Genomic DNA, 7,088 nt, shown 5'->3' with positions numbered 1-7,088 from the left:
CCTGCATTGAGCATCTGCCCCCTGGTGGTCAGTGTGTGTCATAGTGACCAGTCATTCCCAGTCCTTCTGCTGTTAGGGTCAGTTTGCATATTACCCTGTTACTATATAGGATAGAGGCCTGGTGCATGGATGGGGGCCGGCTGGTTTGCCCTGAAGGGTGATCTGGATCAGGGTGGGGGTCCTGCTTGGGTGCCTGGACAGCCTGGATGATGGGCTGATGGCTGTTTGCAGCTGGTCACACCCCCTTCAGAATGGGGGTCCCCACTGCGGTTCCGGGCCAGTCTGGGTGAGGGGCTGAGGGCCGTTTTCAGGCTGGCGGGCGACTGAAGCTCCCAGCCTCTTTCTTTTTCTTTTTTTTTTATTCTGGGATTTATTTACCTTCTATGGCTGTCACTGGAGCTGAGAGCCAGCTCCAGCTCTGAGGCCTGGCTCCAGCTCTGAGGTCGTTGCCGGCTGAAAGCAGGTATCTGGGTTTGTTTAGCTTGTGTAATTGAAATTCTGTTGCCATCACTGGCGCTCTAAGCTCTGATCCCTCTGGCAGCTGAAAGCAGGTTTCTGGGGTTTGTTTAGCTTCTATAATTGCAACATTGTTACATCTGGAGCTCAGAGCTGGGCCGCAGCAGGCGGGGAACCTTGGCTTCCTCCATCACTGGAGCAAGCAAGCCTCATGTTCACTTCAGCTGCCTGGCTGCTGGCCGCCATCTTTGTTGGCAGTTAATTTGCATATCCTGCTGATTAGCCAATGGGAAGCATAGCAGCGGTATGGTTAATTACCATGTTTGTCTATTATTAGATAGGATGCTTTGCCATAGGAAGAGTAATATATTCTTGGTGTTCAGTAAGTGAACTATTACAAGGATTCAACAGTAGAGTAGAGGATTCTGAGAATCAAATAAACTATTCGGAATATGAGGAAGCAAAAAGGACCCAATCAGAAGAACAAAAAGAATCCAAAAATATGAAGATAGTGTAAGAAGCCTCTGGTACAACTTCAAGTGTACCAACATTTGCATTGTGGAAGTCCCAGAAGGAGAAGAAAGAGAACAAGATATGGAAAACCTATTTGAAGAAATAATGACAGAAAACTTCCCTTATCTGGTGAAAGAAATAGACTTACAAGTCCAGGAATCACAGAGAGTCCCAAACAAGAGGAACCCAAAGAGGACCACACCAAGACACATCATAATTAAAATGCCAAAGGTTAAAGACAAACAGAGAATCTTAAAAGGAGCAAGAGGAGAACCAAGATGGCAGCATAGGTTAACGCCGGAGTTTGCTGCTTTGAACAACTACTTCAAAAGTGAAACCAAAAAACGGAAGGTACATCACCCAGAACCACAGGAACGCTGGCTGAGTGGAAGTCCTACAACTAGGAGGAAAGAGAAACGCATATGGACACTCAGAGGAGGCGCAGTGCTGAAGTCAAATTCTGAGGTGCAGAGTGCGCAGAGCGGGCTGGCGGCGGAGGGCGCGGTTGGCGTTTTCAATCGGGAGGGAGTCGCAGACTCTGAGCTCCAGATCCGGGCGAGTCTTTAGGGACCCAGACTCAAACGGGAGAAGCGGGACTGTCTGGCTTCCGTCAGAGCGAGTGCAGCTTTCTCTCCGAGGTTTGCAGCCGTTGCTGGGACTCAGAGAGGCAGAGCCCCTGGGGACAGGACTGAGAGCCGCCATAACTGCTCTCTCCGGCCCACCCTATTGATCCTGTGCGACCCGACCCGCCCAAGCCCTGCACAGAGGCATTTGCCAGATAGCCTCAGGCACACGCCAGATTAGCACCTCCCTAGAGGACAGAAGTTCTCTCACTGCTGACACAGCTGATTCTCATAGCCACTTGGCCTGGAGGTCAAACCCTCCCTGGAATTAGCTACAACAATCAAGGTTTAACTATAAAACCACGAACAAAGACCACTAGGGGGTGCACCAAGGAAGCATAACAAAATGCGGAGACAAAGAAACAGGACAAAATTGTCAATGGAAGATCTAGAGTTCAGAACCACACTTTTAAGGTCTCTCAAGAACTGTTTAGAAGCCGCCGATAAACTTAATGAGATCTACAAGAAAACTAATGAGACCCTCGATGTTATATTGGGGAACCAACTAGAAATTAAGCATACACGGACTGAAATAACGAATATTATACAGACTCCCGACAGCAGACCAGAGGAGTGCGAGAATCAAGTCAATGATTTGAAATGCGAGGAAGCAAAAAACACCCAACCGGAAAAGCAAAATGAAAAAAGAATCCAAAAATGCGAGGATAGTGTAAGGAGCCTCTGGGACAGCTTCAAGCGTACCAACATCAGAATTATAGGGGTGCCAGAAGATGAGAGAGAGCAAGATATTGAAAACCTATTTGAAGAAATAATGACAGAAAACTTCCCCCACCTGGTGAAAGAAATGGACTTACAGGTCCAAGAAGCGTGGAGAACCCCAAACAAAAGGAATCCAAAGAGGACCACACCAAGACACATCATAATTAAAATGCCAAGAGCAAAAGATAAAGAGAGAATCTTAAAAACAGCAAGAGAAAGAAACTCAGTTACCTACAAGGGAATACCCATACGACTGTCAGCTGATTTCTCAACAGAAACTTTGCAGGCCAGAAGGGAGTGGCAAGAAATATTCAAAGTGATGAACACCAAGAACCTACAACCAAGATTACTTTATCCAGCAAAGCTATCATTCAGAATTGAAGGTCAGATAAAGTGCTTCACAGATAAGGAAAAGCTAAAGGAGTTCATCACCACCAAACCAGGATTATATGAAATGCTGAAAGGTATCCTTTAAGAAGAGGAAGAGGAAGAAAAAGGTAAAGACAACAAATTATGAACAACAAATATGCATCTATCAACAAGTGAATCTAAGAATCAAGTGAATAAATAATCTGATGAACAGAATGAACTGTTGATTATAATAGAATCAGGGACATAGAAAGGGAATGGACTGACTATTCTTGGGGGGGAAAGGGGTGTGGGAGATGCGGGAAGAGACTGGACAAAAATCGTGCACCTATGGATGAGGACAGTGGGTGGGGAGTGAGGGCGGAGGGTGGGGCGGGAACTGGGAGGAGGGGAGTTATGGGGGGGGGAAAAAAGAGGAACAAATGTAATAATCTGAACAATAAAGATTTAATTAAAAAAAAAATAAACCACAAAGAAAAAAAAAGAAAAAAGAAAAAAAAGGAGCAAGAAAAAAATCAGTTACCTCTAAGGAAGCACCCATCCAGCTGTCAGCTGATTTCTCAACAGAAACTTTGCAGGCCAGATGGTAGTGGCAAGAAATATTCAAAGTAATAAATAGCAAGGACCTACAACCAAGATTACTCTACCCAACAAAGCTATTATTTAGAATTGAAGGTCAGATAAAGAGCTTCACAGACAAAAAAAAAAAAAAAAAAAAAGGTTAAAGGAGTTCATCACCACCAAACCATTATAACAGGCAGTCCTTGGGTTATGTCAGACTCAACATATGTTGTCGTTTCGTGGTTATGTCACCATCTCCCATTTATTTATTAAAAAAAAAAAAAGTTCCGTCATTTTGACATATGTACATATGTGCTTTATGTTTTTTATTATTTACTTACCACAAGTAAAGGTCAGGAATTGTTATCTTTCTTTTAATTTTTTTTTTTTTTGCTGTTTCACTTCATTACATACTGCTGTGTATGTGCTCCATGTGAGTGACGTAGGTGCTTATGTAGGTGCGTTCCAACTTACGGTGAAAATCACTTTACATTGCGCCATAGGAACGGATCTCCAACGTAAACCAAGTACCTGTTTATGAAATGTTGAAGGATGTTCTATAAAGAAAGGAGAAAGAAGGAGGAGGAGGAGAAGGAGAGGCAAAGAAGAAGGGATAAAAAATATGAACAATAAAATGGCAATAAACACATATCTATCAACTATTGAATCTAAAAATCAAAATAAACGAACAAGTAATCTAACAAACAAAATAAACTGATGAATAGAATAGAAGCATGGAAACATGGAACAAACTGACAAATCTCAGAGGGAAGAGGGGTAGGGGGTGTGGGGGGCAAGAAGAGATTAGCCAAAGATCTTATATGCATATATGCATTATTTATTGACATAGACAATAGGGTGGTGAAGGCCTGGGTGGAGTGGGAACTAAGTGGAGGGAGGAATGGGAAGAAAAAAGGGGGACATCTGTAATACTCTCAACAATAAAGATTGTTTTTAAGAAAGAGACTAAGAAATGTAATGGTAAAAATGTCAGCATAAGTAGCAAGATTAAATTTTTTCATACCCTTTGACTCAACAGTTACTCTTGAAATTCATCCTAACAAAGTTAGCAGACAAATGCAAACATATATATAACAAGGTTATATATCAGTGTTGTTTACAATACAGAAAGGTTAGAACCTTCTAATATGAAACACATCAATCATGATGCATAAAACTCGTTCATCCTCTTCTAACAGAATCCACCCTGCTCACAGTCCCTTGCTGTGGCCTTAGACTATTCTTTGAGCAAAGGATAGTCACAGAATGGATTGGGAGTGGGGAACTGAGCCATATGCTAGCCAACAAACCACACTGAGCCTGACCCAAAAAGCCTGGTCTAAGGGGATTGATACTAATTAATTAGACCAATGAGATTTTTCTTGTTTTGCAATTTAACAGAAAAATACAGAATTAGCCAATTGGAATTGACATGTACATTTTTAAATAAATAAATTATAAAGTTATATTAAAACCTCAGGAAGTAAAAATGATTATTTGCAAATATGCCCAATATATGTTTAAAAGTTATTTTCCTAAGAAAAATATTAACTACACTGTTGTTTTATCCATTCCTGTCTCAACCATTTACCAGTTATATTAGTTACAGTAGGTGGTCAACATACTCTTTCAAATGACCGCATGGGAAATAAGTGTTGATAATAAAGCCTTATATTCACGAAGTTAAATATCTTGCAATTCAAAGCTCACTAGAATTGCCTTCTGTGGGATATGAATATTGGCTCTGTTACCAAAATCAGAGACTGTATTTCCAATGAATGGATTTTCTTTACACAGGTAATATAGATTTTAAAGAAACCACATGGGCTCATTAAAGGTTAATATAAATGTGAAATTACTGCCCTAAGGTTCCATTAGCCACTTTTTGTTGAGTTTAAATAAATCAGCTTGTCAAATAAAGCTCTATATAATACTTTCCTCATGTGCTTTAGTCACTTACTCCAGGATGGACAAGTGCCAAGCATTCAGTATGTTTTACACATTTAAAAATAAATAAAATAGCCCTGACCGGTTTGGCTCAGTGGATAGAGCGTCGGCCTATGGATGCAAAGGTCCCAGGTTCTATTCCAGTCAAGGGCATGTACCTTGGTTGCGGGCTCATTCCCAGTGGGGCGTGTGCAGGAGGCAACTGATCAGTGTTTCTCTCTCATCGATGTTTCTAACTCTCTATCCCTCTCCTTTCCTCTCTGTAAAAAATCAATAAAATATATTTTAAAAATAAATAAATAAAATACTGCATCACCATAATTTTAGGAAAAATGAAGAACAACTAGCCAATAAATGTTACAAAATCATTTAATTGTTAACAATCATCCATGTTGAAGTAGACTCCTAAGATCTTCCATGAAACATGCATTGCAGAGATGATGATGGAGGGCCAAAATAAATAGGAAATAGAAGTCCAGTCTCCCACAGCCTCTATAACTCCATCAGCAGCTCCATACCTGTTTGGAAGTTCAGTTGAGATCTCTACCTAAACTGGAAGATTTGGTGATACCTCTCCTGGCTTGGGTCTTTGCTTCCAAAAAATTATGTCAATTGTTAACACCATTAACACCTGCTCCATTGATTATCCACATATTAACGTGTCAGAAATATGCATCTGCTGTTAATCAGCTGTATCCAATTTCTGCCCTGCAGAATATAACCTCTTGGCTCTTTAATTCTTATCAGAGCACAGTTATGAGGAATGCTATTCATCAAAGATTGCCTAGAGGACTGGAAGGCAATTATTCTTCCCCCTTTTTCCTTGGATCAAATCAAATTGTTATCAGTGGTGTGCCCTCTGCATCCCCACCTGTTACTGGTGGAAGTGGAATTCTTGGGGTGCCTGTGGAAAAGAATTTACTGAGGCCCCCACAGGAAGATGTGAGAAGATGAGGTATTGTGGAAAGCTTTATTGATGATGTAAAATTAAGGGGGTACTCTTCCAAGTTTCTATCTCTCTCCATCTCACCTCAGAAAAGTCCGATGTTGTCTTCAGCCGGGCGAGGCTTAAAGCCACTGCCCAGAGTCTCTGCTCCATATTAAAGCACAGTCCAGTCCTGCATCTGGCTATCGGAGCCAGCTTTGTTCCCAGTTGCAGTCCATTGTGTGTGGAGTCTGCATGGCCTATGCCTAAAGCCACAGGGTGGGAGAGTGTGGGTCATGAAGCAAGAGAGTGCAAGGGAGCAGGAACAAAGCAAGAGAGAGAGAATTCCTTGTCTGGGGATTATAACCAGGAGCTTAACCAATTAACCCTTTAGGATTTCACTTATTTGCAGTGGCTCCACCCCCTTAGCCAATGATCTTTTTCCCAAGGTAGACTGACAGACAAGTACCTTCCCTATGTCACCCTGACGTCACTTCCCAGGTGTCCACTTCCCCCTTTGTTTGATTCATCCCCCTCTGCATGGAATGGACGGTGGTTCCCTGGGGAGCGTGAAGTGTAGCTTCCTGGTGAAGCTGCCCAGATGACTATGCTTATAATGTCTGGCCTCCCCTTTGCTTCTTTCCTGTATTAATATTAGCTAGGTAATTATGATGATAACAAAACCAACAGAAATGTTTATACTTAAAACAAGGAGAGTTCCCTTCCTTAGAAGGATTCTGGCATTAGGCAGAATCTGCATAAGAGATTTTCTAAGGAAGGGCCACCTGTCATTTGTTGGTTAAGGATGACATGGTGTTCACTTTATGAGAACCCAAGTGAGAAATTTCTGTTGGGCCACAACTGCATTATTTCTGCCTTACAAATACTAAGAAGGTTGTCATGAGCTATGTTTTCCACCAGGTCCTTAGGAGCTCAGAATCTAATTTGTAGACTACCTCTAGCTACAGTTGTGT

The sequence above is a fragment of the Myotis nattereri genome, assembly GCF_964212035.1.
Source record: "Myotis nattereri genome assembly, chromosome: 3".
In the NCBI taxonomy this organism is placed as follows: Eukaryota; Metazoa; Chordata; class Mammalia; order Chiroptera; family Vespertilionidae; genus Myotis; species Myotis nattereri.
This window is presented reverse-complemented; position numbering follows the sequence as displayed.